The following is a 24,725-nucleotide window of genomic DNA, read 5'->3' as shown; positions in this document are numbered from 1 at the left end:
GGGACTCCAAAGAGAGCCTTGCAGGCAGAGAGGACGCTAAGTGCAAAGGCCCAGGGGCCGGCGTGTGTGGAGTGTAGGGACCTGCAGGGACCCCACGAGGCTGGTGAGTGTCAGGGCCAGACTGTGGTTAGAAGGGGAGAGGGAACTGGGTGGGACGGCCCTTCCCTCACGGCGAGTGGCAAAGCAGGAGGCCTGGAGGGAGATGAGGGGTGGAGAGGCCTCTCCGTGAGTGGAAAAAGAGCTGAGACGGAGAAGAATGAAAAACCAGCCCCCAGCCCGCTGCTGGAGGGTCAGCTGCGTTAGGAAAGGGCACAGCTTTGAAAACTGCTCGCTCTTCTTCAACACTTTCAGATGGATGAGGAGGCTGGGGAGGCGGCCTGATGGAGAGCTCAGTCCAAGGAGGCCAGCCTGGGGAGGGGGAGGAGGGGAAGCTGGAGCCGTAGATATCTGAGATGAAAAAGACCCATTAGGTCATGGAGTGGGTCCCCCAGGGCCCATGGAGGAGACGTGGTGGCAGGAGAAACCCCGCCTGATCATTCCGTGCTCCTGCTGAGAGCTCAAGCTGGAGATGGGAGCTGGTTGAAATTAGATGGGAATTTATTTAAGGCTTTTAAACATTTCTGCACTCAGGGGGCCTCGAGAGAACCACAGATTATCTCCTCCACAGCCTGCCTGGAGCCACGGCAGTGACACAGCAGGCCCCTGGGCCACCCCAGTGCACCACGGGTGGCGGGGGCAGGAGGGTCCCCAGCCCTCCTCTTACCCCAGAAGGCCTCTGGCTGGCGTGTCCTCTCCATATCCCCCTGCCTGGCGCATCAGGAGAACAGGAGGCGGGCAGCGGCTGGTGTCCTCTCATCCACCCTGGGCTCTAGGGGAGGGCTGAACGCCAGCGGTGGGGGCTGAGTGAGGACAAGTCCTCCCCCCACATTCCCTAACTTAGTCTGTCACAGTGGGCTGGGCCTTAACAGCCTCCTCCCGGCCTGGGATCACTTTTTCTGGGTATCGTTGCCTCACAAAATTCTCCAAGCTTCACCCAGAGTTCTCAGAAACCACTTTGTAATACCTTTAGGGAGCTGGGGGTGGGGGGCGGGGGGATGAAAAAATAGTGCAGAGATAGTATTGTGCCTGGTTATGAGCATGGGCTCTGGAGCCAGACTGCCTGGGTTCAAATCCCAGCTCCCCCACTTTCCAGCTGGGTGACCTTGGGCCAGTTACTTAACCTTTCTGTGCCCCAGCTTCTGCATCTGTAAAGTGTGGATAACAACGATACCCATCCCCTAGGGTGGTTGTGAGGATAAAATGTATTAAGATAATCAAAGTGCTCAGATGGGTGCCTGGCGTACAGGGAGGGGTCGAGACATGTTAGTTATTATTTTGGTCTGTACTTTGAACAATCAGTTTCTCCAGGCGATCCTGATGGAAGCTGGGGAACCACTGTTCTCACTAGTGATGATGACGATAAAGCTCCTGTCCCCAGCCTACTCAGGGAGGGGTCCTGGAGGGCATTCAGGTGGGTATATCATCTATTTGTTGTTTATTCGTTCATATGCTCATTTATTATACATTCACTCACTCACTCACTCATTCATTCAGGAGACACCTTTTGAGCACCCCGAGCCAGGTGGGAATGGAGAGAGGACCAAGCCACAGCCATGGATCTCGAATGCTCACATCACACATCCACAGGGAGACTCTCGTCCGCACACACGCACCTTTGCTCACGTCCTCTCCCTCACGTGGGAGAGACAGCCACGGAACCAACTAGTTCCTCTACGATGCAGGGAGTGCTCATGGTGGTGTATGGCCACCGTGGAGAGTACAATAAATTGTTGGTGGGGACAAAGGACTGGCAGGATCAGGGAAAGTGTCACCAAGGGGGTGATTTTTGAAACCCAAACAGAAGGTCAGAATTGTGGGGAGCACTTATTGCCGTGAGACCATGGTGGCTAATTAGAAGTGTGTGCCCTGGAGCCAGAGGGCCTGGATGCATATATGGACTTGCCACCTCCTGGCTCTGTGCCATGTAACCTCTCCGTGCCTCTGTTTTCTCATCTGTAAAGTGGGGATAACAGTAGGACCTCCCTCACAGGGTTACCGCGAGGACTATATGAGTTTATACATATAAAGCATTTAGAAGAGTACTTGGCACATGGTAAATGCAAAATACACGCAAACTTCTATTATTATAACTATCAGAAATGAGTTTGACTGTAAATAACAGAAAACTCAATAGTGATTTAAGAGCACAAAGTCTATTTGTGCTATGTCACAAGAAACTTGCGGGTCGGAGGCTGTGGTAGGCAGCCTCCCAGTGATCCCTGCTCCTCGTATTCGTGCCACGATGTCATTTCCAGGTTTAGGTTATAAAAGGGCTGTGGCTCCCATCTTGGGTGCTCTCTGGCCCTCTCTCAGACCAGCTGCCACGTTGTAAGGATGCTCAGGCAGCCTGTGGAGAGGCCCTTATCATGGGAAACTGAGGCTTCCAGAAAGAAACCACACGAGGGAGTTTGGAAGCAGATTCTTCAGCTCAGTCAAGCCTTGAGATGACTGCAGCCCTGACAGAAAGCTTGATGCAGCCTCCAGAGAGACTTCGAGCCAGAGGCACCCAGATAAGCTGTGCCCAGATTTCTGAACACAGAAACTGTGAATAACAAGTGTTTGTTTTTTTAAGCCACTAAATTTTAGGGTACTTTATTAAGCAGCAATAGATAATACAGAGGCCACCCAGGGCTTGTACGGTGACTCAATGGTGTCTCAGTGTTGCCATCAGGAACCGCTTCTTCTTTCCTTTCCTCTTCCTCAGCTTGAGACTTTAATCCTGGCTGCTGCATCTCCAGATGTCACATCTTCATTCTAAGCAGGAAGAAGGCCTAAAGCCAGACAAGTGACATGCCTACTGAGTCTGTCCCTTCTGCATAAGCTTTCCCAGAAGAGCCACCAATAACTTCCAATTTGATCTCACTGGCCAGAAGAGGTTCACAGCAACAGTTAGTCCCATAAAGAATGGAACGGTGAACTAGATGACCACTAGGATTCCAGGAGGCCAAAACTCCACCCCAGAACCCAGCAAGGGCCTTTCAGGCTGCATTAGGAGAATGTGAGTTCCTTGAAGGTAGTGACTCTGTCTAGTTCAGCTATGATTCCCAGGGCCTGACCCAACACCTCCCATAGTAGGCACATAAATAATATTTTTTGAATGAATGAACAGTCTTATAAGCTTTTCAAAGGCAGGGATCATATCCGCCTTGTTTTTATATTCTTGGTGCCTGGCAGGGTTGTTAGATCAATGTATGATTGCATTATGCTGCTGGCACACTGAGGCCACGGACTGTACCTTACTGATTTGTGTAGCTCGGTTCCTGGCCCAGTGCCTGGCACATAGCGGGATACACGACAGGGCTTGTTGGATGGCTAACCCTCTGGCTGACCAAGAACTCTGGTCTCCTGTCTCCTAACTCAGGAGACTTCTTGCTCTTGTAGTGCCGTTCTCTGTCAGAAATGGAAAACCAGGTACCTCGTCCTCTTGTTAAGGAAGCAGAGTGCTTCCCTCTCTAACGAGCCTGCTCCTTCCTGGCTAGGATGGTCACTGCCTGCAAATTGAAGATGATCAGAGGGAAGCCTACTCCTGGCTGTCTCTGGCTTTGCCTGGGAAATTTCTCCCTCGACTGGACTGGGAGAGGGCTGGGTCCTGCTGGGTGCCTCACCCCAGGGAGCCTCTGCTGTGTTCTTTGTGGACTCCAGGGCCTCAGGCAGGAAGGTGTGGGGACAGAGGCCACTGGTTCCAAAGAAGGTCCTTTCTGGGAGGCCATCAAAGGAGCTGTTCCAGCCAGGACACCTCAGTTTGGGCACATCTGGATGTGCTCAGAGGTGTCCTAGGAGAAAGCTCCAGATGCCCCTTGCTCCCTGAAACTCCACTTCATTCCTCTGTCTGTGACTGCCCATCACCCCTTCTCCGATCTACTTTTTAATCCAACCTCCAAAAATCCAAAGAAGGGAAAGTTGGCTTTCTGAACAGAGTTGACCCAGAACAAGGGTTTGCACATCAAGAGATGTTGGTCAGACCCAGGGAATGTTCCAGGGGTCCATCATAAGAAAACCACCCATGAAGCCACCATGGATCTTTTTCCATGGAGGTCTGCAGAACAGAAAGAACTTTCATGTTATTAGGATGCAAGAGAATGCGTAACGTAAGGAAGGTCCAGATAGCCCTTCCCCCCGACACTCTATCCCTAAGGTGCAGGATGTTTTCACTCCTTTGCAGAATATTCGCTGCTCATGTGCTCTGTCACATCATGAACCCCACAGCACTATAGAGATTTTTCTTGTCTCTCCCCAACTAGACTTGAAGTCAGGGGTTATTCTGTGTTCATTCTGCAGCCTCCATGCTCAGTGAGCTCTCAGTAAGTGTTAAACAAATGAATGAACAAACGGATGATGGAGCCCTTGGGAGCCATCTAGACCTATATCCTTGCTTTGCAAATGAGTCAATATGGTCCCAAGTTGTCGAATGAAGGTCCGCTGTCCCCAACAGCTGATTGGGAGAATAAGCAGATTTTTATATTTGTGCTGAGTCGAGCCAACCATTGAGTTATTGTAAATGGAAGGCACACTCAGAGACACACCTGGACATGTATGTGTCTTCTGAAATTAAAGGGAAAGTGAACAGTGATACTATACATTTTGGAGAACTCTTCCTCACCAGCTGGTTTAATATTCATCACTTGCATGTTAGGTATCATGATTCCCATTTATTGATAAAGGAACTGGGGCTCAAATAGTTGATATGATTTACCCAAGGTCACTCTGAGAAAGTAGAGACCTGGGACTCAAACCTAGATCATCCGCCTCCAGACCTTTCAGGGAGGCTGGTGGAATATTCTGCGCAGGGCGTGGTGCCAGATGCTGTGATAGGTACGGAAAACTTTGAGACCCACTCCCTATAATCTAGCAGTCATGATGTGAAGCTGCATTGATATGAAACCAAATAATGAGCACTGAATTAGTTTCCTATTGGTGCTGTAACAAATTACCACAAACTTGGTGATTTACAATAACACAAATTTGTCTTCTTTACAATTCTAGTGGGCAGAAGTCTGAAATCCAGGTGTCGGCAGCGCTGCATTCCTTCTGGAGGCTCTGGGGAGAATCTGCTTCCTTGCCTTTCGAGCTTCTAGGGGAAGCCTTGGCTCCTGGCTTCCTCACATCAGCCCAGCCTCTTCTTCCATTGTCACATCTCCTTCTCCGACTCTGACTCTCTGCCTCTCTCTTAGGACCCTTACGATTACATTGAGCCCATCTGGATAACCCGGGATATTCTCTCCATCTCAAGATCCTTAACTTAATCACACCTGCCAAGTCCTTTTTGCCACGTGAGGTAACATATTCACAGGTTCCGGAGATCAGGACATGGACATCTTGGGGGCCATTATCCAGCCTACCCAGTGTCAAAGCTCAGCACTGAGTAGGTAGTTTATGGGCCATATGTCATTTCATTTTTACAACCACCTCATAAGATAGTTACACTGACAATGAACCCGCTTCAAAGATGAGGAACTGAGGGGGTAAGCGTCAAGGCATTAGCGGCAGAGTCAGTTTCCTCAGACACCAGAGCCTGTTCTCTCGGGAATCAGAATAGACTAGTTTGCCTGGCCAGGGGCAGCTGTGGTTTGGAGAGAATAAGGATGCTTTTCAGGCTGAGGTCAGTGGTGCAAGACCTGAGCCACTGGGACACTTAGGACAGCCCATTACGGACCTCCAAAAATGAGGACGTGCGTGTAGGTGGTTTGGTTTGTGGGAGATTTCTCAGCTGAGGGCCACTGTGAGTGAGCCCGAGGCTGCTGGGGACAGGGCCGGGGAGAGGGTGGCAGACGTTTGCTCCCCGCATGTCTCTCCTGTGGTCCCCGCAGAACCACAGGCTGAGGCTTCACAAGAGTGAAAGCCCAATGGGTGGAACTCACCTGAGTTCCTGAGACACATCCTGAGTCCTGACACTACTTGCGAGATCAACACCCAGTGCCCCAGAGGCAGGCCTGTCTTCCACTCCCTGCATGATTGCCCTCAGTGATGTCTCAGAGGAATTGGCTGTTTGACCTGGGAGCAGGCCAGGCTGGAGAGAACCAGGCAGGGAGTGGCTGTCAGCCCAGGCTGTCTGGGCTGCGAAAGGGAAATTCTGAGAGTCTGTCTGTCCTGTGTCCTGCAGGCTTCTGGCTCCCTCCCTCCTGGGACCAAAGGAGGCTGACTCGGGCTGGAACTGCCTGCAGGACTGGGTCATAGGCATTGCCTGATGCCACAGCCAAGCACACCCATTCCTTTTTGTCAGGCTGTCCTGGGTGAGGATCCCAGCTCCACACCACAGGCACCTCCTATAACCACCTGGAGCCTGTTTCTACACTGGCAAAATGGCTTCCTTTTAACAATGCCCCCTTCTTGGAGCTGTTGTGAAGGTCAAATGGGATGGAGTGTAAAGTGCCTGGAATTTAGTAAGTCCTGGGGAAGGCAGTAAGAGCCCCTTTCTCTTGCGGGGCGGGGTGGGGTGCGGTGGGGGGGGTGGAATCTTCCCAGGGCTCCCCCTGGATGCCTTTTCAGTGGTTTTGGTTTCTTTCTCCCTCCCTCTCTCTCTCCCTCCAGTCTTTCTCTTTTAGGGAAAATTGAAAACAACTGGTCAGTAACTTATAGCCCAAGATCCCTAAGGAGCTTGAAGCCTACTACCCAGCACTTACCTTCTGCATCTTAGTGGATGTGACTTCCTTCACCTGTCTCTGGACACATTCTGGATTCATTCACGTTTTTCCCAGTACTCCAAAGGTGTGAAGTCCTGAACTGGACACAGAATGTCAAAGGAACCAAGGGCATGGGTCTCTTTAGCCCCAGACGCATCATCTAGCACAGTCCTGGAGGTTTGATAAGTCCTGGTCAAGAGAGGAAGGAAGGAAAGAAGAGGGAAAGAAGAAAGAAAGGATGGAAGGGAGGGAGGGAGGAAGGAAGGGAGCAGGGAAAGGAGGAGGGAAGGGAGGAGGGAAGGGAGGAAAGAAAAAAAGCACAGCGTGTTGTTGGGTGTGTGTGGAAACCCTGCAGCCTGCTTCTGCACACTGGGGCAGGTGAGGGATACCACCATACACTCATTTATGTAACGAACCTTTATCGAGCACCTGGCACTGTGGTGGGCCAGTGTGTGTTTCACACATCTATGTGTGAAACAAAGATGAATAATAGATGGGGCATGCCCTCAGGGTGTCTTCAGTCTAGCAGGGAAGTGAAGATCTGAACACAACTAATTTTAACTCAGGGAAAGGAAGGAAGTCGCGCCCCCAAGAGAGAAGCATGGTTCTGAGCCCCAGGGGCCCAGGCTAGCAGCTCGGCACTTTGTCATTACTGGTTGGTTTTGCAGGGATGGTGGTAAAGTGAGAAGAAGTGGGTAGGAGGGCTGTGTCTGCGTGTACTCTCCCCCCTGGGGCCTGCCCTCCTGGGAAGGGACGGGGTTGCAGCATTGGACATCCATTCAGCCGGTACTGATTGTGTGTCTCCTGGGAAGCTGGACCTAGCTGGGCTGGGGAGAAAAAGCTCCCTCAACAGCCCCCCGTGTTGTTCTCAGGCTGTCTGCTTTGTGCCTTAAAATTACAACCTGAACACAGTCCCCTCAGGGCTGCAGTCTCTCCCACACAACAGGCTGCCTCCTTCCCCTCCCTCTGAGGATCTCACACCTCCACACCTCACCTTCCCGACTTCCGGTCCTGTCTTTTCAGGCGTCCACACTGTGGAGAGTGTCTCTCCTCTGCTTCCTTTCTTCTCCATTTTTTCTTTCTCTGCCTGTTCCATCTGTCACTGCCTCTCTCTCTTGAGTGATATGTGTGTGCGTGCATGTGTTAAAGAGACAGAAAGAGAGAGAGAGGGAGCCCATTCCTGTCTGAAGTTTTTCTCCTTGATTTAGCTATAGTTTCCTGCTGGAGAATCACAAATGCAGCAGAGCCCATTTCAACTGCCGCGGGGAGGAGCAATGCGTAAATCTTGGCAGGATGGAACCAGGATCATTGATTGAGGCAACAGAGGCCAGCCCGAGTGCATGGGGGCCTCATAGACACACCACTGGCCCTGCTCACCAAGTTGGAGGCTTCTAGCTGTCCTAGGTCACATCTTAGCATCACAGGGAGAAACGACAGGCTCCATCTGGGCATCGGTGATGTCGCTTGGCCCAGAGAGGGCTGGAATTCCCCGTCTTTGAGGGTTTCATAAATTGACATGGAGGCTGAAGGTTGGCCAAGAGGCTGATGGTCCTCTGGGCTCTGGAGGGGAGGCCTTGCTTGCCAAGGAGGGAAAACAGGCAATCTTCATTCCTCCAGGCCCTGTGTGTTCACCTAAATTACCTCCCTGATTTCGATTCTCACCATACCTCTGAGAAGTCAGGGTGGATTATTGCAGGACTAAACATGAGGATAGTACAGCCCAGAAAAGTTAAATAGCACTACTGGTGCCACACAGCTAGCGGATCATCTGGTAGGCTCAATTCCAGACCTACCTTACTCTTTCACCACTCAAAGTGTTACCGGACCAAAGCGAGTCCACTCCTTGGCAAGTTAATCAAACTGCACCAGAAGTAGTTGTCACACAAAGCTGAATTTTATTTACAGTATGCAGCAAACAAAATGGAGACCATAGGGAATAATTTCACAAAGCTATGGCTCCCTGAACAAGGAGAGCGGGTGCCTTTTATTTGGGGTAGGATGAATATGCATAGAGGAAGCTTTGTCTTGGGGCATGCACAGATCTCCCTTCTTGCACGTGGCATCTTTTGCACATGTCTTCTTTTGCACACAGCACCCCATCGCCATCTTGGACCTTTCTGGTCTGGACCGGTTCTGTGGTTTGTCTATTTGACAATGTTCTGTTTCAAGTAAGCACAATAAAATGTACTTTAAGGACTTTCCGACTACTTTGAGGAACTATTAAATGCTGTTGAAACTTCCTTTAAGCAACTCAGGGCAGTTTGCTGGTGACAAAAGCACGTGTGGTTCTTGGGAAGGGAGATACTACAGCTCAGTGCCTAGGCACCAACTTTGCATGTTGGTCCTGCTGAGGTGAAATCCACTAAATAAATTCATATTCCTCACTGGAGACAGGGGCTTGGGGAGGCCCAAAGATGATCAGGTGGGGCTATGGGTTTTGGAAACCAGATGCTGAAGACTGTCCCCTCTTAAGGTAACTGTCTGCATTAAATTTCAGACATTCCCATCAGAATATGCATGATGATTTATCTTCTTTTTCTAATTTATGCAAAGGTATCAGAGTTTTTAATTTATGCAAAGGTATGGCAGATGCCATTGTGCCTTTCTCTTACACATTGATGGCTTTCTATGCAAGCTCTTTGTAAGACAGCCTGCTTGACCTGGGTGCAGGTAACATACCTGGGAGTAGCCTTCAACCAATAAAGGACGGGGATTGGTGGGTAAACGTCCCAGCTTTCTCTCCTCTCTGGAGGACAGCCCTGAGGCAGGAGCTACGAATCCCAGAGGACCCCACTTGGGGTGGGCCCAGGTGTCCCCCATGGCAGCCTGCTCTCTGGAGTGCCTTGTGTTGTCCTCCTCCCTTCCTTGTCTCACATTCTCACTCCACTCTGGCTTCTCCCTGGGATCACCCCCATATAATCCTCAAATCCTTGAATGGGATTCTACTTCTAGGGGAACTCAACCTAGGACAGTCACATTGGGAAGCAAGGGGGCCAGAATGCAGACCCAGATCTGTGTGAAGCCCACACATCTAATCCTTCTCCTGCACTGTCGTGTGACCAGGGTAGCCATACCCACATCCATGCTTACCTTCTGTAGCAGATGGACATGCATTACGCCGAATCTACTCTTGCTCCAAGGATTCAGAAGACACTTAGTGAAGGTGCAAGAAACTCAGACTGTCGTTTCCCTTTTGTAGTGTGGGACCTTCCAGGTAGTGGTTTATAGCACACTTGAAGCTAATGGAGTTTAACTGCATCTCTGCTCACCTAATCAGACTCCTGCTCCAAGGTGGAGAAGGAGGTGCCTCTCCTCTCCTGGCCTTGCTCAGTTGTCGATGGCCCAGAAGGACAGACTACCCACCAGGTGTGTAAGCAGCTCTATTACGTTTGTAGGAAATGGAAGTAAAACAATACAGAGAAAAGGGCTGAGTAGTGTTTGCTTGCTCCTCTTACTGAGGAGATCATATTGGGGAGTGGTAGTGAAGAGTTGGCAGGGGCTGGGTTTCTGCAGAAGCTCTTTATATTAGCATTTGTGCCAGGAGACTTTTAGACCTTGAGGGCAGTTTATAATATTTGTCACTTGTGTTCTGTCTTTTTCTTTTAAATCAAAATTTGCTGTTATATCAACTGGCTTTGAAGGGTGGGTTTTTGTTTTGTGTCTGTTTGTTTTTTCCAATTAGAAAGTGTAGAGGATGTGCAGTTCCAGAGGGGGCATGGAAGGAGGATGTGGAGGTGGAGGGTGTGATTCTCTGGACTGCTTTAAAGCTGGTGAGGCCGTATAGGGGCTGCAGTCCTTAATCACCCCATTCCTCCAAGTCCTCCCCACAAAACTGTGTGGAAAATTACACTTTAGAACAGGAATAAGCCAACTGGACTTCACGGGAGACTCAGGTTCAGTTGTTAGAACCTGAGAAAGGAAAGAGCAGTCCAGAGAGAAGTGAGGGGGACAGATGAGATGTGAAGGAACCCACTATCAAGGTTAAGGTCCCGTCTCCCTTATGTGAAGGCCTCCATGGAGGTGTCATTGAAGTCCTCTTGGATGGGAAAAAGGAAAATAACTGGAGAGGGGAGGGAGGGAAGAGGATTAGCTTTTTGGAGACTGAAGTCTAAGTTTCACAGCCTACTGGCCCTGTCCACCAACTAACTTCCTACAACCTATTTATAAGTGTTGCAGATCTACTTAGCCTATTTCTGTATCTATAGCTATATCTATAATCTATCTTATATATCATAGTGTATCTCCTTCAGGCTAGAGCAGAATTTTATTCATCTGGCCACTGATTGTTGTAAGGCACCAACACATACATGGGTTGGTTGCCTTATGTAATAATACTTTTCTTCTGGTGTTTGGCAGTTGACAGAGGCCTTCTAATTTGAGTCCCTTAGAGCTCTAGGATGTAGGGAGGGTTAGGTTTGTATCATCCCCTTCAACTTACTGCTCTTGATCCTCTCCTTGGGGTGTCTTTCCCTCTGGCCCGGCATGCTGCTTCACTGGGAGCAGTGAGGGGGCAAGGGAAGACCCACTTGGCCAACTAGATCAGCCCAGACACCAATCCTGGACATCAGTGGGTGCCAGATGGCCATGATATCTACTATTCCCATTTTACAGATGAAGAAATACGTATTGAGAAAGGGACGTGGTTTGCCAAGGTTCCCACTGTTCTCACTGGTAGAAGTCATCTCGATACTTGGTGTATGTTTTTTCCATTCCATTCCCTCCATTTGTTAGCCCCTACTACATGCTTTGCTAAGCACTGAGAATATTGCAAGCCAGAAAAATGCCATCTCTTCCTCATGCTTATGGTATGGAGGGAAAGATGGACAATTAAATAAGCAGTAGCAATGTGATGTGGTAAGTCCTACGGTTGAGGAAGCACAGGGCGCTCTGGAGCACATAGTGAGGACTTCACACCCAGTCTGGGTGTCTATGATCTGGGAAGGCTTCCTGAAACAAATGACACTTAAGCTAATATGAAACATGAAGGATGAGTAGGAATTATCCCAGACAACTGGGAATGGGATGGTGAGGTTGGAAGAAAAATGTTCCAGGCAGTGAGAACAGCCTGAGCAAAATCCTGGCAATGAGAGAGAGCATGATGCATTTAAGGAACTGAAAAAAGTACGATACAGTTGGAAAGCACAGTGCATGTTGGTTGAGGTAGGTGGAGCCAGTGAGACATACACAGGAGGCTCACTTTCTCATTTAGATTTTAAGTTGTTAAGGGTAAGGACCGTATCTTTTGCCCGTCTTGTGAGTTGAACAGCTCAGGACTGAACATTATTGCTTGATGTTAATGTTTGCATGAATGAATTTATGAAAGCAAACCCCATATCAATCCATACAAACTTCTAAAAATGACCATCTTTCATTACTTGAATTAGGTATTAGCCAAAATACAATTTCCTGAAAGCACATGACATTTGAGGTCGACTCACATTTTCATCAATGTTGACTCCCTTGAGATTGGGGAAAGTTTCTCCCTGCCTCTCTGAGAATCTTGCTTTCCACCCAGCATTTCTGCCAGGTTCTGGGTGGGTGAATGAACCCCTAGCCTTCCCTGTCAGTCCGTGCCTGTCTAGCTCTCAGGGTCCCACGTATAGTCAGCCCAGGTGGTTGGGGGCCTCTGGCTCAATGGCTAAAGACTCAGTGAACATTTGGAATTTGACTTGGGGGAAGTGGTTGCACAGAAAGGTCAAGACCAAGGGTGGAATCAGAAAAGGAGCTGATACCATGAGTAGAATTTATATTAACTACTTACAATCCTTAGAGCCATGAGCCCATCCTTTGCTGGGATATTTGAAAAGACACACATGTACCAATGAGTACAGGGTGGTCTCCTCATCTTAAGGATGGTGCTTTCTCTTCCCCCTTGCTACTTTATTCCACATTTTCCGTCATTTTCCCTAATGAAACTATCAGGCGGAAATAATCCAAACATGGGCTTAATTAATCAACATTTGGCAGTCTATAACTACACGTTCCAGCCCAAATTACTTGTGACAACTTTCTTAATACAAAACCAAAACATCTACAGGCAGGCAGTGGGCCTGTCAGCTGGCTGGAGAGCACAGCTCTTCAATTTATTTAATATATTTTAATAAAGTTGCAATAAACCTTTAGTCCCCAGGTAGGACAGGGAGCATTTTGCTGCCAGAAAATGTCATTATTTTATTTTTAACTCAATAAAGACAACATGAAGTATCCTTATGGTATAGATGTGCTCTTATCAAGAACTAGTCCTGGACAGAGGGTCAGTTCATGCTCCAAGGATGCCTTTGGCTCAGGTGCTCAGACCAACAGGGCCCTCGGTGGCTGATACTCTGGTCAGCCAAGTAAGTAAATGCAGCCAGTTGGCTTCTTTCAGATGCTGTGATTCTCTTTCAGAGATTGACCTCACTATAGGAAGAATCAGAATAAGAATGATAATCTTTCCTATTTATTGACTGCTTCATGGTTCACAGAATACTTTCATGCACCTTATCTCATTGGATCTTACAATACCCCTGGGATGTAGATGCAGGAGGAATTCATCCCTTCCTGTGCTCATTCCTTCATTCAACACCAATATTTCTTAAGTGCTATTCAGTGCTAGGAACTGGGCTATACATTAGCGATTCAGGGTTGAGCAAGATAAACGTGGTCTTGCTGTGCTGGACATCTTAATTTGCCCCTCCAGGTCCACTCTCCATCCTCCTCCACCCTGTCCTGTGCTCTGCAGGCTGACCCGTATGGACTGCATCACCTGGGCTGACTGCTTTCTCCCTTCCAGTTGCGTTTGGCCAATGGGAGGCAGGACACTAGAGGTGAGAGGAGATAGAGGCGGAGGCATTCCTTCCCCTGGTTCCCTCCCTGCTGGGCTGTTCGCTGGCAGGGGCTTCATTCCTCTGCCCAAGGCCACAGCAACTATTTCTCCTAAGTATAGCCACAACTCTCTCCAGGTTCTAGTATACACGCTCTCCAAATGCAGAGCCCCCACTGTCCTCCCCCTGTGGACTCATAGACAGCATTACTTTTTTGCCATATATATGTGACAGTACACTTTGAGTACTGCCAACCAGGGAAGTACACCTGAGACTTTGAGGTCCAGAGCTTTACTGGGGCTCAATCTCATACTGCCTGTGAGGTTGACCTTTAGTCTGCAGCCCTTTTGGAGGTAGAACTGATACCACATGGCTCAGAGCCCCCATCATAAATCACACTGTTAGGCTGTCCAGTGGCCAAAGTCCCCAGCAAACAAAGACACTGCTCTCAGACACGACATTCCAGGGGCCTAGAGATCACCTCCCAGTAGCCAAGGGCAAAGCCAGAACTCTCCTTGGGTAAAGTGAACTCTTCACTGCCCATTAGCCTTGTAGAGGACCTCTGTGTACCTGCTGACAGCTCTCCAGGCCTATGGGAAGCCTTGTTCAGACCATGAGCTCATAGCCTGGCTGGCTTGAGTCAGTTTCTCACATGGTAGATGAAGGATCTATGGATATTTAATCCAATTTTTAAAAACATATTTATTGTTTTGTTTTATTATAAAATTAACAAATGCACGTAGTACATTTTTCTAACAATACAGAAACGTAGAATATAGAGGGTTTCCCATCATACAACATAATCCAGAAGTATATATAAAACAGAAAGTTCCCCATAATTCAAGAAATAACTATTGCAAAAAATTTGGTTTATATTTTTCTGTTTTTTCTATGCATATTTTAACATATAAATATGTAATTACTTTTAACAAAAATGATATACTATACACAGTGTTCTGCAACTTGCTTTTTCCCCTTAACAGTATATTACAGATATGACATGGAAATGTCACCACATATAAATAAACTTCATTTTTCAACAGCTGAATAGTATTCCAGTGTGAATGTACCACAATTTATTTAACCTATTGCTTACTGATAGGCATGCAGGTTATTGCCATTTTTTTTCTATCGCAAACAATACTGCAATGAACATTCTTCTACATATATAATTGGGCCTTGTGCTGAAATTTCCATGGGGCAAAATCTTAAACGAGGAATTGCTGGATTAAAGGATATGTGTATTTTGCAATTTAATAGATCTGGCCAAATTGTACTCTGAAAAACTGATCCAATTTACACTCATATTTACGATGTATGGGAGTGCTGGATTCCCATCACCCTTGCCAAATGGTCGTTATTAATCCTTTACATAAATCCAGATATTCAAAATGAAACCAGCATTGTATACTTCTCAATTCTAGAGCGGGACGGCTGCCCACTTCCCCATCAGTGTCCCCATGGGGGACAGCTCTCCTGGCCCCAGCCCCAACCTGTGAGGGTTGGGTGGTGGTGGGGAATGTGGGTGGCCCAGGAAAGCTGAACTCTGGAGTAAAGCAGTCAAATGGGGACTTATTTAATATTTTGTTCATGTAGACACTGAATTTGAGATTGAGCATTGAAGCTCACTCCCCTGGGCACACCTAATGCCCCATGATTTTTCCCTAAGTTAGACATATTAGTTTTCTATTGCTGTATAACAAATTACCACAAATTTAGTAACTTAAAACAACATGCATTTATCACCTCAAGGTTTCTGTAGGTCAAAAGTCCAGGCGTGGTGGCATAGTTCTCTGTTTGGGGTCTCCTCAGGCTGAAATCAAGGTTTGGGCTAGGGCAGCAATCCCATCTGAAGCTCAGGTTCTGCCAAGCTCATTCAGGTTGTTGGCAGAATTTGGATCCTTGTCGTCTTAAGACCGAGGCCCCTGTTTTTCTGCTGGCTGTTGGCTGGGGGTCACTCTCAGTTCCTAGAGGCCACCCTCAGGTCCTGGCCACATGGGCCTCTCACAATGTGGCAGCTCACTTCTTCAAAGCTAGCAGGAGAATCTCTCCCTAGTCGGCTACAACAGTCTTATATTAAGTAACGGTGATTGTGGGAATGAGTATCTGATCACCCTTGCCATACAACATAACCTAATCACCACAGTGACTATCACATCATGTTCCCGGTCCCGCCCACAATCAAGGGGAGGGGGTTATACAGGTGTACACAGCAGAGGGGCTGGGGCAGGAAGGTTGGTGGCCATCTTGGATTTCTGCCCCCCACTTTAGCTAAATTGTGAATGGATTCTGTGTGCACTGACTGGGCTTCTGGGGAGGGGCTGGGGAGAGCTGTCATCCCAGGTGCACTGTCCTTTGGCAGGATAAATACAGTCCTCTTCTATCCTTGTCTATTATCTGGTTACAGTGGAAAGTTCCTGACAGGCCACACAATAGCACTATTTGGGATGTCTGCTGGCCCTCAACCCTCTTTTTCTGCTTTGTCCCTTCACTTCCAGGGATAGGCCCAGGTGGCCATGATTATTCTACCCAACAAGGATGGGTGTCAGACCTAAGAAAGAGCAATAATTTTTCCCTCCTGAAAATTTGGAACTAGGTTTGAGGATATGTATTAGGTGGTTGGAGGTACTGAAGCTGGGAGGATCTGGATCCCAGGCAGGGGCAGCAACTTTATGCCACCTGCACAGAGAAGGAATTCAATCAAGAGAGAAAACCTAATGACTAAAGGCAACATGTGAAGAGAAGTAACGATAGGGTGACCAACTAGCATGGTTGCCCAGGACTGAGGGGGCTCCCAGAACAAAAGACTATCAGTGCTGAAATCAGAAAGTCTCAGGCAAGCCAGGATGAGTTGGTCACCCTCAGTAGAGAAGAAAGACCTGTGACAGAGGACAGAGGAGGGACAGAGGAGCTTCCTTGGATCCTGATTCTCGTCAGTGTCTGTTCCCAGTCCTGGGAGAAGCCTGGCTGGGATTCTTGCCCTGAGTCCCCTGGACCACCCCATAACCTCCCAATCCTGGCCTGGACGTTTAACTTGCAGGAAGACCAGACTTCTTAGCCTCCCTTGTCATTAGAAGGGGTCCATGTGACTGGATCCTCACCAATGAGAAGGTGAGTAGATCGGATGAGTCATTTCTAGTCCTAGACAGTTAACACTGACTGTACAAGCTCCACGCACCCTCTCCCCCACTCTGTAGCTGTAAGTGAACAACCCTAGGATGACAGTGTTGAAGAGGGAACAGCCTCATTCTGATCATGGCTGGAGGAGAGCTGCCAAGGAAGTCTGCTGGACCCTCAGGGGGCTTTGTGTGAGAGAGAAATCAAGCTTTTTGTGTTAAGCCACGAAGATTTCAGGGCTTATTTGTCTCCATAGCAGAGTCTTCTCACTAATACAGTGAGTTTCTTTTACTCTCAACCAAAAAAGCTTTTACTAAGACAGCTCGGGTCACCAGGAACCTTCTGAGAATGTCCTCAGGTTCAGAACGCCTGGGAAGGTTCTTATTTGCTCACTTATACAATAATCAGAGATGCTAACCAGTCCACACCCAAGGGCAGGATTCGGGAGCCAGGGTGCTGACCGGGAGCTGAAGGAGGGCAGCTGACCTTGCTAAGGTTCCCACTTCCCTGTGAGCTGGCTCTAGCCCATCAGCTGGTAACAGGGCTGAGGATCCAGCAGGAAACTCCTGTGGTCGGAGCAGGGCAGTCAGCAAGGCACCTCCACTGCTCTTGGGTCAAGTGAAGAGACCAGGTTCGGGGGTCCGAGGACACAGCCAGGCCAAGGTGGACCTGAGGATGGACCAGCCTGGAAGCAGGAATCTTAGGTATGAATCTTCTCTTTACCACCTTCTTAGAGAAGGTGGAGCTTGGTTTCCAGATCATAATGTTTAGCAGACAAATTCCTAGAAGCACAAATTACCAGAACTAACTCAAGAAGAAATAGAAAATCTGAAAAGACCTATGACAAGTAAAGAATGTTGAATCAGTAATTTAAAAAACCTTCTAAAGAAGAAAAGTCCAGGACCAGATGCTTCACTGGTGAATTCTACCACACATTTAAAGAAGAATTAACACCAATCCTTCTCCAACTCTTCCAAAAAATTGAAGAGGAGGAGCACTTCCTAACTCATTCTATGAGGCCAGGACTGCCTGATACCAAAGGCAGACAGAGTCAGCTGGGGTCTCCGTGGTGGGGAAGCACACACCGCAGCCTGCTGAGGCGCCAGGGGATGGTTTCCAGCTGACCCAATACGAATGAAATGGAGACGCTGGGCTGGATGGGCATCTGGGACAATTCCCTCTGGCTCCACCTGAGTGTCCTGTCTTTACTGCAGGACATTTCCCTCCTGCCTCTCTTGGTCACCCAACCCACTATCTCACCCACTCAGCTGACAGGCATCCCCCCAGGCTGTGCCAACATTCCTTCTTGTTGCCGTTTTATCTTCTTCTTCTTCTCCTAGTCCAGTCCTTCTCACACTACTGTGCACACAAATCGCCTGGTGTCTTGTTCAAATGCAGACTCTGATTTAGTCACTCTGACGTAGGGTCTGAGACACTGCATTTCTAACAAACCCCCAAGTGATGTCCATGCTTCCTGTCCTGGGACAAGATTTTGAGTAAGGAGTGTCTAGAACACCCATTCCAGGAACAGCTTTTGAGCCCAATTCACACGGCTGCCTCAGGAAATTCTGGGAAAGTCATCCGTAGCTAGGAAAATGTGGAGAGCAGGTCTGTTCAACCTGTGCCAAGGGAGAATCAGGAGCCTGTCTTCATCAGGGCAGAGAGACCACTACATGCCACATATCACACGTACATATGCACACACATTACAACACCCCTCAACACCCCCACATACCACACAGACACACACATACACACAATAACATGCCCCAACACCCCCAAATACCACACACACACATGCACACATTAACACCCTCCAACACTCCCAAATACCACAGACACACACACTATAGTACTCCCCAATACCCCCCTATAACACACACACACCTTAACATTCCCCAACACCCCCACATACCACACACACACTATAACACCCCCAATACTCCCACATACCACACACAGACACACACACTAGTGGGGTCTGGTGGCTCACAAGACCACATTGTTTAGTATGAAGCACTTTCTGAATTAAAATGCTTCCAAACAGAAGATGGCCTTTGGCTCTGGAAGGGCTGGAACACTCGGTAGTTTGGGAGCGGCTGCAGGGGCATTGCAGTGAAAGCCGACAGGCAGATGGAGCAGAATGGAGGAGACCCTGCTGGGCCGGAGGGGAATCAGACCCAGAAGGAAGGCAGGCTGGAGGAAGAGGGGTTGCAGTGGGGCCTCTGGCCTCTGGGAGGCGCTAACAGCACTAAGGGCTGCCGTGACAACAACTGGTGTGCAGGGCCTTCTACCATCTACACAGCGTTTCCACATTTCATCCTCTCACGAGACATTGTGATCCTGATTTTACAGATGTGGAAATGATGGTCCTCAGGGCTAGGTGACTTGCTCCAGGTGGCAGGAGTCATGGATCCAATGGGGCCACCCCGAAACCATGTTACTGTCAGCTGAGTCAGCTCAGAAGCTGGGTGGGGACCACTGAGGACCCCTGTGTGTCATTGCCTCCCTCCGAAGCAAGGAAAAGGACAGGAGGGAGACAGGGGTTGGTCTGGGGAGGATCTGCTGACATTGTGGTCCCAGGGTGATGAGGGCGGGGGCCCTCCATTTCTCACTGGAGAAGGCCACCTGGGTGACAGGATGACAGGAGGGCACAGCAGAGCTGCTGCTTCAGCGTCTCCCTTGCCCTTCCAGAGTTAACTAGGCAACATGCAGAACTGACATAGGAATGGGGGTTTAAGAATTGCTGCTGCCCCTAATCATGTGCTTGGAAGGAATTATGACACTAAAGACGATCAGAGCGGATCATCATTGTCCCCACTGAACATGCCTGAAGCAGGAGGGATGTTCACAGTTCACTTACTGCTGGGTCCAGTGCGGGCACACACACACGTACACACACATGCACAATGTACACACACACGCCACAACCTCCCTGCCAACATCCCTATATCCTACATCCCCATTCTTCATGCCCTACCCCCAACAGACACAGACAGACAAAAGAATAGGTACCTGGTGGCCCACAAGACCACGGATGATGGTGGCAAACCAGTATCTCACCTGGAGACAGAAAGAAAGAAATCTTTGGTTGTCAGATTTCCTTCCAGCCAAACCAAATCAGGCAAGCACTGGGCTGGATCCACAGCCCCGGCACTCACCAGCTGTGTGCCATTGGGCAGGGCTTTTGACCTCTCTGACAGTCAGTTTCGTCACCTGGAATATGGGCAGGATAGCACCTGCAGAGGTGAGATAAGGCTTGGCTGAGGTAACACATGAGGAAGGCTCTGGAAACTGTAAACTATGGTATGAACATGAAAAGCCAACACCAACAATTGCAAGAACGCATCGCAGACATCATTAACGGAAACAAACACCCAGAATCCTGGGGGAAGCGTGATGCCTGCACGGCTACGCCCGCTAGGGGACCCTTCTTAGAAGAACTATTCCTTCTTGGCATCCCAGCCTGGCCACTTGACGCGGAGGAGCGTGTAATCCACGCTCCGCTGAGCTCTCCTCACTGCGGCCTTCCTCCCTGGAGGCAAGCATCGGGCAGGCGTTGTCACACTCCTCTCGGAATTACGCTAATTATATATTTATCTCCTCAGCCAGGATGCGCGGTGTCTTCAGCCAGAGTGGCTCCCACTCTCGGCTTCCTAGACTGGCTGCCCCTCTTGAGCACCCAGCCTGTTGTTAAGTTGTTACCAAGGCCCCGGAGATGCTGTTCTGAGAAAGAGACAAAGAAAGCTAACATAAATCCCCATGTAGTGCTCACAGGTGGCCCTTGGACTCACCTGCGAACATGCGTTGGGCATTTCCTACTTGCCAAGCTCTGCACTGTGCTCTGGGATGCTGGGATGGAAAGACAGTCCCAGCTCTCAAGGAGCACCAGGCTGGAGAGGGACATAGATGTAATGCATGTGCTGAGTGCCATGGTAGACAAGTATCAGAGGGGGCATCAATGTCACCAAGAGGGGCTTCGCAGAGGAAGTGACGCTGGAGTAGAGACTCAAAGGGTAAAGAGAACTTTATCAGATGCAAAAGGATTCTAGGGGCAAGGAAGGGACTTCCAGGCCAAGGGAAGAGTGTGTGCAAAGGCAAGGGGACACGAGGGAATATGGCGTGCTGAGAGAGTGGCAGGATGCTTGGTGTGGCTGGAACACCAGGTCCGTGGGACACTGATGTTCTAGTGCTTACGTGGCCAATTATCTTTATATGTGGCTGTCCTGTTCCCCAACTATACTGGAAACTCCCCGAGGGCAGAAACTGTATATTTTGATTCAATTCTCTGTGATTTAATACATTTACTGAGAATATGTTGTATGCAGGGCACCGTGTTGTTTCCGAAGGAGAGGTCAAAGACTAGGTCAAGAGTAGGTTCCTGCCCTAAAGGGGCTTCCAGTCTTAGGGAGAGACCAACACACCCACTCAGAACCACAAAGCAAGGTGGACCGCACAGGAACCTGAGAGAACACCGAGGGTTTAGGGAGTCTGAAGGTGGGGTGGGAAAGAGATGAATGCCAACCAGCAGGGCTCAGGGAAAGTTTATGGAGGAGGTGGAGTTGAGCTGGCTCTTAAATGTCAACAGGAAAGAAGGTGGGAAGCTCGTCTTTACAAGGGGAAGGGCGGGCATATGTGAAGTCCTCAGGTTTGAAAAATGCAAGTCAGTTCTGGAATAACGATGAGACTCCTGCGGCAGCGATGGTAGGCATGTGGGTTGTGAGTGTGTGTGTGTAAGGTGGGGAGGGAGTTAGGAAGAAACTAACAACCACTACCCCTGTATAATATGTATTGCGGGCCAGTCTCTCATATATTTGCATATTTTACATATATTCACTTATATAGTCTGCATAGTAGCAGCATGAGGTAGATTCTATTATATTCCCCAAGGAATTTGAGGCACAAAGAGGCAAATTAACTTGCCTGAGGTCACACCACTAGTAAGCAGCAGAGTGGGGGTTTGAACTCAGCCATTATAACTCTAGAGGCCATGGTCTGAACACTACACCTCTTAGATGGAGATGATTAAATGTGGCAGATATCGTTAAGTGCCTGCCCACTGTCATTCACCTCCTTTTCGCTGGCAGAGCCCTGAGTTTGTTTGGGTGCCCAGCCCTCTCCCCAAGACTCTAGGGTAAATCTCAATTAGTTTAAACCACTTATGGTAATCCCATCGCTCTTGCCAGCCATTGGTTTAGAAAGGGGCATGTAACCTAATCCTGACCAATGAAAGAAGAGAATTCTGCTGGGGCACATTGGGGAAAAGGTTTTTCACTAATGAAAAAAGACACCCAGGAGGAAATGACTTCTCGTCCATGATGTGGGGTTATCATGTCTAGAAGTGACCCCTTGACCTGTGTCAGTCACTTTACAACCAGCTAAATCAAGGTACTGAAGATGGTGGATGGGAAAGATGCAGAGAACCTACAGGCAACCTCGTTTTATTGCGCTTTGCTTTATTGCACTTTGCAGATATTGCGTTTTTCACAAGACCCTCTACCAGCAAAAAGATTACGACTCGCTGGAGGCTCAGATCATGGTTAGAATTTTTTTTTAGCAATAAAGTATTTTTTAATTAAGGTAGGTATATATATTTTTAGACGTAATGCTATGGCACATTTAATAGACTACAGCAGAGTGTAAACGTAACTTTTATATGCACTGGGAAACCAAAAAGTTCGTGTGCCTTGTTTTATTGTGATATTTATTGCGGTGGTCTGGAACAGAACCTGCAATATCGCCGAGGTCTGCCTGTACAGAGGACCTGTATAGAACCACCGAATATACCAACCTTGGCAGCCCCTCTATTCTGGGGTACCCTGTGGTGTGAGATCATTAATCTTCCTAGTTAAAGCCAGTGGAGGTGAGGGTCTCTGTCACTTGCAGCCCAAAGCATCCACTGATGCTACCATGGTGTCTTGAGTCTACCATGGTGTCTTGTACTCGGGATGTGGCAACTGAGGAGAGAGGAGCTTTCAGCGTGCTTGTAAATCACAAATATAGGTAGACGCTCCAATCCAGCCCTAGACAGGACTCACCACCACACCACAAAACCAGATTGAAGGGGTGGGAACGGGGAGCCGGGCGTTAGCAGTTCTGGGTTCTAGATGTGGCTCCACACTCAACTTGCTGTGTGACCACAGGGAAGCCACCCCCCACCCCCGAGTCTTAGCTTCATTACCTGTGAAATGAAGAGGTTGGACTAGACGTTGTTTTAGGGCCCTTCCAGCTCTCTGATTCTCTGATGCCTTGCCCTCTGTCTAAACCCATTAAGCTGCTTTACCAAAAAAAGTGCGGGATGGTGGTGGCTAAAGTTGGGGGTGGTGGATGGGCAATGTATTTCAGTGACCACCATTGTGTCACCAAGACTGGCCGAGAAAATGTTTTCTCTACAGAAAGACATGGCATTGTCTATTTTCATGGAGATCAGGGAGAGGGGCAATGCGGAGATGACGGAGTTTGAGGTGACAGCTCACCATGCCTGTGCAGTGAATCGGCTCTGAGGACATGGAGAGAACACTGTTCCCTTCATTACAGGGCAGGGCTAGGAGTGGGGAGGGCAGACACTCAAGAGCCACCTGCTGGGGTTCTTTGCTCCCTCTGGCTAAAGTCTCCTGGAGATAGAAGAATATCACCAACTCTATGCAGCTAGAAATACTGGATGGCTTTCTCCTGTGACACTTGCCTGACATTCATATCAAAGCAACCACTAGGCTAAATTTTAGGACGTAAACTATTTATTCAGAGTTCCTTCTTATCTTTCTATTGTCCCCCTGCCCTTCTTTATCTCTTGACTGTTTCCTGACATTGCTTTATGGATGCTCCGGCCACCCCTCACCCATTCCCACCTCACCCACCCTACTCTGGATAGTCCTCCAGGCTGTCCTTCCTCAACATGCTCTGAAATTGCCTTGAAATTGCCTCTGAAATCCACCCACACCTCTGTTTTCCGAGTGTATTGGTCTCAGGTAAGTGTCACAGAGGCAGTCTGGTTTAACAAGTTTACACTGAATTGCGAATGACTGCTGGCTTTTTGCTAAAACTAACTTTTTCTTTCTTTCTTTTTTCTTTCTCCCTTCCTTTCTTTCTTTTTCTTCCTTCCTTCCTTTCTTTTTCTTTCTTTCTTTCTCTCCCTCTTTCTGTCCTTCCTTTCTTCCTCTCTTTCTTATCTTTTCATAAAAAAGAAGTTTACTAAATTGCATTAATCCCTAACTGTCAAATATGTTAGGTACCATAACAAAAGCAGAGAGACTATTTTCTAGCAAGGAAAATCAATTTTGGAGAAGGTGAGCACTGAGACATATATTCAACTTTCTTTTTTATGTGCCTATTTTTTCTTAACCTCAAAAACATCCTACACAGTCAGCAGATAAACTTGGCTTCTAGAAACTATAAGTCCAGCATCCCTAATCTGAGAATTTAAAATATATCCTAAAGTTGACATATATATTGGTCTGGAGGTGGAGAAAATGGGGTTAGGTGACTGATATATATCAGGAAGAAAAAAAGGGATGAAAACATGGGCAATCCAGCTGTCTAGGCTGTCCCAGTATTTGGACAGACACCAGGGCATATACTATAGCCAACATATGCCAAGTGGCCACCATCAGCTAGCCGCTATTGTAATGCTTCACATGTATTAACTCAGTAATCCTTTCAAACCAACCAATGAGGTAGGCACTACTGTTATCCCCATTTTATAGATGAGAAAATGAACCACAGACAGTTAAGAACTTTCTCAAGGTCATACAGTAGCAGGGCCAGGTTCTGAACCCAGGCATTGTGGCTCCAGAGCCATGCTCAGGACTGTTCTACCACTTGAACCAATGATACTGGTGGAATGTGCCCCTCGCGTCCTTACCCTCATGCTGGCTTGTGGTGGTTTAGGGGCCTACCTTCATCTAAACCTTTTCCTATCCTTCCCAACAAATGGCCTGTCCCACGCTCTATCAATCCTGCCTCATGAAATGAATGTAATTAACCAATGTCAAGATGTAAAACGTGGGTGCTGTACTTCAGTTATTAAACAAACATTTCCTGCTTGCTCGCTCCATGTCTAGCAAAGTGCTACATACTATGTGAAGTA

This window comes from Ceratotherium simum, chromosome 13, assembly GCF_057802395.1.
Source record: "Ceratotherium simum simum isolate JZ-2026a chromosome 13, ASM5780239v1, whole genome shotgun sequence".
NCBI lineage: Eukaryota > Metazoa > Chordata > Mammalia > Perissodactyla > Rhinocerotidae > Ceratotherium > Ceratotherium simum.
This window is presented reverse-complemented; position numbering follows the sequence as displayed.